At 33.8% G+C, this 11,436-nt stretch overlaps 1 long non-coding RNA gene across 1 annotated transcript; it reads right to left on the reverse strand.

Moving 5' to 3' along the window:
- Positions 1–2,693: 2,693 nt before the first annotated feature.
- On the reverse strand, positions 2,694–10,282 carry LOC144365506 (uncharacterized). Its single transcript, XR_013424015.1, has 2 exons — positions 9,669–10,282; positions 2,694–6,534 (listed from the first exon to the last, which is right to left on the reverse strand). It is a non-coding gene; the product is annotated as an uncharacterized LOC144365506 (long non-coding RNA).
- Between the last annotated feature and the right edge of the window lie 1,154 nt (positions 10,283–11,436).

Here is an 11,436-nt window from a genome sequence, read left to right on the forward strand (position 1 = left end):
TAAACAAAACAATTATTTTTGATATTTCAAAAAGGCAAAACATCTTATATTTCATTTGTTCCAGCCTTGTTTTTCTACAAGAGATAAAATTGAGGCCCCAAGTTCAAGGTAGTCACTCAAGATGAAAGAACCCAGTGCTGAGCCCCTTCTTTCAACAAACTCCTTGCTCACTTTTTTCATGTGGGTTTTTTGTTTGTTTGTTTGTTTGTTTATTTATTTATTTATTTATGGTGGGGAGAGAATAAGAAGAGGCTTAAAATGTAACAATGGTAGAAGAGAAAGATCTAAGTCATCAAAATTGTTTATTCTGCATTTTATTTGGAGTCTGCCTCTTTTGACATTTAAATCATCAATTTGTTGCTGGGTGCAAAACTCAGAAAAACAAGAGAAATTCCAATATGGTCTAAGACATTTGTCTGAAAAAAAAATGCTAAGAAATGTCAAAGGGTGAAAGCTAAGCATCTGAACTATACCAAGAAACTCCTGTGAGCTGTTTTTATACTAGAAGAATCACCCTGAAAATCAGCATTTCAGGGAGCACATCCATCTGTCAATTAGAAAATGTCAGAGTTAGTTCTTAGAGAGCTAAGGTCACACCCAATAGCCAGAGTAATGAGATTCTAAGTGAAATCCAAGAAACATCAATTGCAATTTTTGCTAGAGTGATCTTAAACACTCCATCATAACAAGTGTTAGTATTACTCTTTCTCTTGTTTTACTAGGGATTAAACCCAGAGGTGGCCTAGCTCTACACTGAGCTGCATCCTCTTTTTTATTTTACTTTTTAAATTTTGAGGTAAGATATTGCTAAGTTGCTCAGGCTGGTCTCAAGCCTGTGATCCTCCTGTCTCTGCCTCCAGAGTTACTGGGATTACAGGTGTGTGCCACCACATCTGGCATCATTATTACTCTCAAGATCAATTTTTACCTACAATTCATCAGGATGACTATGACTACATTTGGAAGGAAAAAAAGACAATACCCAACACTATCAAGGATATGAAGAAATACTCTACATTGTTAGAAGGATCATAAGATTGTCTAACCACTTTGATAACTTCTAACTGTATATTTTAAAAACTAAACATAATCTGCCTCATGACCCAGCAATTCCACTTTTTGGTATTTACTAAAAAAAATCATTAAAAGGTTGCATAAGTATATTCATGAAAACTTTATTCAGTATATTCAAAAACCAGGAAAAGCTCATGTGAAGGCATGAATAAACTATAGAATACCCATAAAATGAAATATCAATGAGCAATTAAAATAAATAAACTATCAGTACACAGAACAATACAGGTGAATCTCAAAACATATATTAAAGGGAAGAATCTCCTCCACAGCTCATCTGGAGGAAACATCAGAACAATGGTAGCCAGGAGAGGTAGAAATTGACTACGAAGGGGCTTGGGGAACTGCCAAGATGATGGTTAGATGTTCTGCCTTGAGAAGGATTTGGCTGTTACATGGGTGCATATATATCAAAACTTCAGTGAATGTGTGCTCAAGACCCATGCCTTTCACTGAATGTAAATCATCACTGAAACAAAAGGCCTGTAAGTGAATATTGAAATTTAGTTAAATATGAGCATTGTGAAAGATTTAGGAAGAACTGTATCTATGGCTCCAATTTACTTTGAAATGCATCAAAAAATATTCTCAGATTGAAAGAGGGATGGATAGATAGAATAGAAAAAGAAGATTCACAGATGATAAAATAACTATAATACAATATTAATGACAGAATCTAGGTGATAAGTCAACAAGGGTTCACTACAATGTTTTCTCAGTTTTGTTGTCTGAAAAGTTTTATAATAAAATTTAGAGAATAAATGTATTAAGATTTGGGACTGCTAAATCCTTCAGTCTCTCTCTCTCTCTCTCTCTCTCTCTCTCTCTCTCTCTCTCTCACACACACACACACACACACACACACACACACACACACACACTTACCCTATTCTATAAGAATTTACAACCCCCAGTATAAAATTCATTAATTTGAATCTAAACATACCAGTAAGAACCATCTCCAAGAGACGTTTCAACATGTACAGGAAGAAATAGGGTGAGCCCACAGCAAGTTTTTTCTAAATAATTTGAGCTTGGATCCTACAATTCGTGTTCTAGAAGTATTTTTGTTTCCATACCAAGAAAAAATGAAGTATTCTCATTTAATATAAGTACCATACATAGCACAATTTCATCACCCCCGTCCTACATTGTACAGTAGATCTATAAACTTGCTTATCCTGTACATTTCCACTTGGTACCTTCTTGACTATATTTCCCAGTGTCCATATCCCCTTCTGTCACTACTCTTCCAAACAGTACAAGCAGAGGACATACTTCTAAACATATTTTATGAGGTCAAAATGGACTTTAAAGTATTGACCTTGTATACTGTGACCGTGCTATATGCACTTATTTCTTTTTAAAAATTTTTTATTTGTTTTAATTAGTTATACATGACAGCAGAATTCACTTATATACTTTGATATATCATATATAGATGGGATATAATTTCTCATTTTTCTGGGTACACATATTGTATAATCATATTGCTCATATATCCACATACATACATAAAGTAATAATGTCTGTTTTATTCCCCTATCTCTTGTTGCAGTAATTCACTTGCAGGTCAGCATGGGAAAAAAAAGAAGAAGAAGAAGCAGAGCAAGCAAAGCAGCAGCAGAAAAAAAGTCCTTTATTGTGTACAAGCAATCTTTTTATAGTATTGTGAACAAAAAAGGCAGCCTTCCAACTTCAATAAATCAGGTCTTTCAGCTAATTAAACATAGCACACAGAAGTTTTACTTTCTAATCAGAAGTGACCCGCTTCTCATGGCTAATCTACTCTCGGCCTGGAGTATGCTGAGCTCTGCTCTTTGTTTAGAACAGATAAAAAAATTTTTCTCAGTGCCCTCCTAGCCCACTTGGCAGAACATCCCATTTGCAGGCAAGTTCTCCCAAGGTCAGCAGACACCTCGTTTTCAAGCATGTTTGTTGTTACCTATCTAAACCTTGAAGAAGCCTCTCGTTTGCGAGCAGGCCCTCCCAAGGACAGCAGACACCTCGTTTGCAAGCATGTCCGCTGTTACTTATCTATACCTTGACAGAATATCCCGTTTGCAGGCAGACTCCATCAAGAACAGTAATAGTAACGCAGTTACATTTGATTCTCTACATCTCCCTCCTTTTGTTTTTGTAAATGAGCCTTAGCAGAAGCGACAAGAGAGGTTTCATGTTTCAGTTGCTTTTGCTTTTTCCAGCATTGGATGACTATATACAAAACAAAACATAAAACAAAAATTATTACAATGTTACCTAAAGAAGTTAACAAGGTAGAGAAATGACTTAAGGGATTTAAATTAGCAATACTTGAAGACAATTTTTGTAAAATGTCAGATCCTGTTAGTTCAGGTAATGTCTTACTAAAGGTGACCATTATAGTCTTTTACAAATTCATAATTTCTAAAGTTAAATTTTGATGTCCATTTAACCATCCTTTAACAATTTCCCAGGAATCACTGGTATTATATGGCACAGGAGTCACACAAATATGAGAAGAATTCCAGTCACACTTCAGTACACTTCTGGTAGCCAAGATAGTCACTTGATCGACAAGCCAGGAAACAGTATGTTGTAAATTGATCACATCTGTAGTTAATTGAGAGTTAAGTCCTTTTGTTGTTGCCATATTAAATGAGCATCTTGATGCCATGTTCTCATGAAATTCGCAGTTTGAATGTCTTGATGCAAAGCAACACTAGCTATCGCAGCAGTGGCAGTTACAGAAGCAACTGCAAGGAATGAAGCTATAACTATTCCTATTAATTGTAGTGAGCAATATAACAAAACTTGAACAGCATTGTACAAATGAGTAACAGACAATGAATCAGAGCAAGGATGAGTCAACTTAACAGGCACCCACAATTCTGTGCGAGCTTTAACAATAACTAAAGAATAATTATTAATTTCTATTAATTCCCAATTAGTTCTATTTCCACATTGAGTAAGATAACAGTTTATACATGATATTGTTCCCCAAGTTACATTCCCAGTTTTCAATCATAAGAGAATAAGGGAATTTAACACATGTAGAAAAATAAGTCAGATTAATATGTAGATGTACTTCAAAAGGAGAGGAAAGGGATACATCTAACTTGAAATTTCCAGTCCATACAGTGAGTTTCCCAGATACTGCCCATAATTTCCATATATCCCCTTGAGTATTGGAAAGCCTTACATCCTGTAACATTGGAGAGACCAAAGCATAATGTTGCATTTTGTCTCATTACCCCAAGCATTTATTGTCCCATTATGTCGATGCCATCTTAAAGTACGATTTGACCAACTTTTTATAAATTTAGAATGATTAAGACTCCACCCAACTATAGTGATATTTTGATATTTGACTACTGTTTTAGGGTGATGATCATGACATTTTTTTTTCACTTTAAATGAGTTAAAAATGTTTCAAAATATTTAGCTGAACATAAAGGAAGATGAGTTCTGACAAAACATTCTTCAGATAATAGTCATGATTGATTAACATACATACTAGAGGTATTAAATCCTCGGGAAGATATGACAGTAAAAACAGCAGTAGGGTAACTATGATAATTAACTCCCCAACTAATATAAGAAAGAGTTGTTATGTGCTATAAGAGGCAAACAGAAAGAACGAGCCCCTATACACAATGGGACTCCGTCAACAGCTACAGTTATATTAGAAATATTATACAGATTTTTATAGAATGGAATATTTTTAATTCCCCCACATACATTAGGGGGGGAAATTAGTATTATTAATACACACACGAACTTCAGGTTTTCCCCAGGAAACACTGTGCACCAAAGGAGGGTTAGGAACATAGGCCCAATAAGCAAAAGAATGAGCAGAAACTATACTTACCTGGCAATTAATAATGGCAAGCATAGCTAATAAAAGATTAACAGGATTTAAAGGCTGATTTGCCTTTTGAAGGGTTTTTTTTTTTTTTCAGCTTCTTGAATCAACTTTTTTATCTGTCCCCATGTTGCGGGGTCCGCTGTTCTTGTTGCCATTGTAGAAGCTCTCTGCATTGCCAGCTCCTGAAATTGTCTGACAAATGGGTCACTTATTCTGCAATTTGATAAGTCTTGAAGGTACCTAGAAAGGTGTTTTACCTGTAGAAATAAGAGCAAACCCCCTTCCCATGTGGTGCAACAACCTAGAAATCCATTCTTTATTTTTATCCCTGTTCCACATAGGTATTTCCAATTTGTAGAAATAATGGCTGAGATATAAATGTAGAGAAATGTTGCTGGGCTGCAGGAACCTTGGAAGTTGACCAGACATTTAAAAAATTTAAAGTTAGTAAAGTTTTATGAAGTATATTTTGAGGTATATAAGCCATAGCCATATCCCCCCTTTTTATTTTTAGTATATATTTTCTTAACGTATGATTTATCCTTTCTATAATAGCTTGACCCTGACTATTACAAGGTATGTCAAATGTATGTGTAATGTCATGAATGTAATTTTTGTGAGGTATATGTAGGTGCATTGTCAGTTTAAGTTTTTAAGGAATTTCCATGATAGCAAAACAAGATAATAAATGAGAAATGATTGCATCAGCCTTTTTTTTTTAAGATAAACTGTGGCCCAAGAAAATGAGTATTAGTGTCAATAGTATGATGTACATATCTAGTTGTCCAAATGACTGAATTATAACAACATCCATTTGTTAAAGGGCATAAGGATGGAGTCCCCTTGGATTAACACCAGGAGGACAGTAAGGAATATTAAAAGAAGCACATGATGAACAGTTATTTTGTATTTATTATAAAGTCCTTTAGTGTTTGTATAAAGTAAAGTATGTTCTAGATGAGCCTTTTGTAAGGGGAATAATAGTTAATCAATATTTTGATTTTTTTTTAATTAATGGTCCTGGCAGTGTAGAATGTGCTCTAATATGAGTAAAATATTCTGAAATTTGGCCTACTAATTTTGTTGTTATTTTTACATGTAGTCAGATAGGACATAGAGTCTTATCTTAGGTAAGTAAGGCTATCTTTATAAATTAAGTAAAGTGTTGTAGTTTTAAAGTTTATTTTATTTTTTATTTATTTTTTTAAATATTATATTATAAATTTTATATATAAATAATTGTTTAAGTTTATTTGAGTAAAAACTAACACAATATGATAACACATCTAAAACATGAAATAAAGAAAGGCTGAAAGCTTTTAGCCTTATTTAGAAAAATAGAAAAATGTTCTTGTGTTTTATAATATTAACCTTTATGTAGGTAAGGCTCTCATTAATTTAAAAAATACATTTAAATTGTACCTGAGTGTTGTAAAAAGTAACATAAAACTTTATATATCTTATTGATAATAGGCCCAGTTATAGAACATTAAATGATATAAATATTTTTTAGTATGTTATTTTTATAAGCCTAAATTACCTTGCAACCTTTTGGAGAACACCAGCTTGATGTAATTTTTTTTTTAAAGCTTTTATCTTAATGACTTGTATACCTGGAAAATATGAACACATTTAATATACAAAGAAGAGTAATAGTACCATAATTACTATTGATGTTTTTATATTAATTAAGTTTAGCTCTTAAAGAAATAACATATTAGAATATTGTAAAATAACAGTTGTTGTTTAACCATATCTGTATAATCCTTAATTTTTTCAAGATTATTTGTTCAAAAATTTACATATATAGCCAACGTACACAGACCTTCTTTATCACTTACTTAAAACTATATTGCCAACATACATAGACCTTTTTTATCACTTGTTTAAATCCTTTTATTTACTCACTTCCGGAAACATATATATTTTTTTTTATTAAATCCATATCTAGAAACTTTTATTTATTTATTTATTGTTAACCCCTTTTTTATTTATATTTTGAAATAATCTTTGTAAATTTTTGAATTTAGGCAAATTATTCCATTTTAATAAGAGATATTTTGTTATTTGTAGTATACAATTAATCACATTTATTTACCATATTATGAAAATATAGTGTCTAAATATTAGGGATGATAAAGGACCATTTATTTATTTACTTATTTATATTATTTACCAACTTAAAAAATTATTAATAATGTTATCTAATGTAATTTAAGGAGTTAAAAGCATTTAATGGTATATTTAACATTTAGCATATTAACCTTGTAAATCAATCAGATATTTAACAAATATTTATAAACAAATAATCTTATGTCTAATTAATTTACTTATTTTATCAAAACATTAGACAAGTATAATGAACCGTGTTAGCCATTTTTTTTTGTTGTTGTTGAAAAAAAATCCTAGAACCAAAGCATATCAGTCATTAACATGTTAAAGACGTCTTATTTTTATCTGTTTACCCAATTTAAATTGAACCATTAAATCAGTGAATTAAAAATATTTGGATCCATTTTTTTTTAATTTTTATGAGCGCTCTTTACATATATATCAATCTTTATATCATGTACATGACATATGGACATACACACACAAACAGACATACAACATATAATACAAATGTGCACACATAACACAATAAAGGCCTTGTAGCTATTTTAGGTGAAATTTCCATTGTAATGTTTAAATATTTCACAGTTGATCAAAAATAGAACTGATCAGAAAAACATTAACTTAGGTCTGTAGGGTCAAAATTATGAGCTCAAAAAAATACAGAATCTAGGAAAAGGTAAGAGTCCTAGAAAAATGACCGGCCAGTAATTAGAAAGTATCATAAAATTTTATTTATATATTTTATTTTATTTTTTACAATTCCTTTTAAAATGACCTGTTTATCCACAATTGAAACAAGTTCCTGATTTATTGGGTTTAAGGGCTCCAGCCATGGCTGCAGCAAAAACAGAAACTTTGATGTTCAATTTCTCCCACTCCAGCACAAGCTCTCACATATTTACTCAATGAGGCGTTTTGCCCTTTTAATGGCCCCAAAATATGCTTACATTTAGGATTTGCATTTTCAAATGTTAATGTTTCTAATAATACCTTTGTTGTTTGATCTTGACCCATTGCCTTCATAACAAAAGTACGTGGTCTTGCAAGAAGATCAGTGTAAGTTTCAGTAGCCCCTTGTATAGATTTAGTAAAGGAAGGTTGTGCCTGACCAGTGGGTATTACACATCTCTAAGCTCTTAAGAAAACCTGTCAAACTTGTTGAAGATCTGGATCTGTATATAGAGCCTGTCTCTAAAGGCAGGGTAATTACTTTCCCCCATTAACTTATCCTCCTTGGGTCCCGGGGGATTTTGAGCTTCACTCTCTCCAGCTTGTTTTTGTGCCTCATCTTCCCATCAACTTCTTAATTGTAACCAATTGAGATCCCTCCAAAACTTTTTTGGCTAATGCCTCCCAATCCAAAGGAATAAGTAATTTAGAAGTTCCCAAATTTTCTAACATCCCTAGCACAAAGGGAGACTGAGGGCCATATTGAAAGGCTGTAGCTTATAAATCCTTTATAAACTTGTATTCCATAGCAGTATAGTGAACATCAATCATTGGGGGATTTTGAAGGTTTTGTTGTTTAGTTATAGGAAACAAATGTGGTGGATCAACAAAACAACCAGGAGGGGCTGCAAGATCATCATCATCATCATGTATCATAGTAAGAGGAAATGAAAAACATTGTTGTTTTCTACCCACATTAACTCTATACTCTGTCATTGGAAAGAGAGAAATATTAGAAGGAGTAGTAGGTTTAAGAGAGGACCTTTGCTTTTTAAATTTCATATTATCCACTAAGGCCCTCCATAATTTCTTTCATATTGGAGTCACTATCTGAACTTTCTGAATCTGCCTCATCACTCAGATCTGATTTAGGAGAGTCATCTATAGTATGACAAATATTTTCTTTGGGCTCCGTTTTGTTAACCTTATTTTCAGATTCTGATGTATTAACTTGTCTTTCACAAAGAGAGCCCTTTTCATTATTGCTTTCTAATAATTGTAATGCTTGAGTAATAGCACTACACAATGTTCAAATCTTCAAAGAAATAACATTCACAGCCTGATGCTGCTTACGGAGCTCTTTTTTAACCAATTTCTATTCCCCTAAATTTAACTGGATCTTAGTTTGATATTGGAACCAGTGACAATGACATTCTATAATTTAAATTACTCCTTGAGTCTCTTATGAGATGTTTTCACACCTATGGAATATAATAATCCTTGTAGTAACTCCACATATTGTTCCTTTAAAGACTGGGAGTTTTCCATGTTAGTTCTGAAAGTTCCCCCTAAAGTTTCTTTCAACTTGGGGCGATACCTTTCAATATTTGTTAGTTCTGAAAGTTCCCCCTAAAGTTTCTTTCAACCTGGGGCGATACCTTTCGATATTTGTTAGTTCTGAAAGTTCCCCCTAAAGTTTCTTTCAACCTGGGGCGATACCTTTCGATATTTGTTAGTTCTGAAAGTTCCCCCTAAAGTTTCTTTCAACCTGGGGCGATACCTTTCGATATTTGTTAGTTCTGAAAGTTCCCCCTAAAGTTTCTTTCAACCTGGGGCGATACCTTTCGATATTTGTTAGTTCTGAAAGTTCCCCCTAAAGTTTCTTTCAACTTGGGGCGATACCTTTCGATATTTTTTGAATCCCGAAAGTCCCCCTTTCGTTTTCTTAACCCGGGGTGCTTACCCTTTCGGTGCTGGATCCTGCTGACTACGCCAATTGTTGCAGTAATTCACTTGCAGGTCAGCATGGGAAAACAAAGAAGTAGAAGAAGAAGCAGAGCAAGCAAAGCAGCAGCAGAAAAAAAGTCCTTTATTGTGTACAAGCAATCTTTTTATAGTATTGTGAACAAAAAAGGCAGCCTTCCAACTTCAATAAATCAGGTCTTTCAGCTAATTAAACATAGCACACAGAAGTTTTACTTTCTAATCAGAAGTGACCCGCTTCTCATGGCTAATCTACTCTCGGCCTGGAGTATGCTGAGCTCTGCTCTTTGTTTAGAACAGATAAAAAAATTTTTCTCAGTGCCCTCCTAGCCCACTTGGCAGAACATCCCGTTTGCAGGCAAGTTCTCCCAAGGTCAGCAGACACCTCGTTTTCAAGCATGTTTGTTGTTACCTATCTAAACCTTGAAGAAGCCTCTCGTTTGCGAGCAGGCCCTCCCAAGGACAGCAGACACCTCGTTTGCAAGCATGTCCGCTGTTACTTATCTATACCTTGACAGAATATCCCGTTTGCAGGCAGACTCCATCAAGAACAGTAATAGTAACGCAGTTACATTTGATTCTCTACAATCTCTCTTATCCCCACATCTCCTGTCTTCCCTTCCCTTCACTTCCCTCTACCTAATCTAAGGTATGTTTACACCCAATTCAAGTCTTCATACATGTACTTTGTATAGTGATGTTCATTACATTCCACCATCCTTGCTAATCCCTAGCCCCCTCCCTTTTCCTCCCACCACTCTGCCCTATGCCCTAATCTATATCATGTGGAATTAGGCCCAACTTTCTTAATAAGACTCCTATAGTGTAAGAATTAAAACTAAGAATCAATAAATGGAATGGATTCAAACTAAAAAAAATTCTTCTCAGCAAAAGAAACAATCTGTGAGGTGAACAGACAGCCTATATCCTGGGAGCAAATTTTTACCCCTCTCACATCAAATAGAGCACTAATTTCTAGGGTATATAAAGAACTCAAAAAGCTAAACACTGAAAAATTAAATAACCCAATCAACACATGGGCTAAGTACCTGAACAGACACTTCTCAGAAGAGGATATACAATCAATCAATAAATATATGAAAAAAATGCTCATCATATCAAGCAATCAAGAAATGCAAATCAAAATCACTCTAAGATATCATTTCACTCCAGTCAGAATGGCAGCTATTATGAAGACAAACAGCAATAAGTGTTTGTGAGGATGTGGGGAAAAAGGTACACTCATACATTGCTGGTGGGACTGCAAATTGATGTAGCTAATTTGGGAAGCAGTATGGAGATTCCTTGGAAAACTGGGTATGGAACCACCATTTGACCTAGCTATTCCTCTCCTCAGACTATACCCAAGGACTTAAAAAGAGCATACTACAGGGACAAAGCCACATCAATGTTTATAGCATGTAATTCACAGTAGCTAAACTGTGGACCCAAACTAGATGTCCTTCAGTAGATGAATGAATAAAAAAATGTGGGATATATAAACAATATAATTTTACTCAGCATTCAAAAAGAACAAAACCATGGCATTTACAGGTAAATAAATTGCGTTGGAGAAGAAAATGCTAAGTGAATTCAGCCAATCCCAAAAAAACAAATCTCGAATGTTCTCTCTGATATAAGGAGGTTGACTCATAGTGGGATAGGGTAGGAGAGCATAGGAGGAGTGGATGCACTTATTTCTAAGAGATTTTTTTTTATTTTAGATTTTCTACATAGATAAGAATGTC

This window comes from Ictidomys tridecemlineatus, chromosome 7 (genome assembly GCF_052094955.1).
Source record: "Ictidomys tridecemlineatus isolate mIctTri1 chromosome 7, mIctTri1.hap1, whole genome shotgun sequence".
NCBI lineage: Eukaryota > Metazoa > Chordata > Mammalia > Rodentia > Sciuridae > Ictidomys > Ictidomys tridecemlineatus.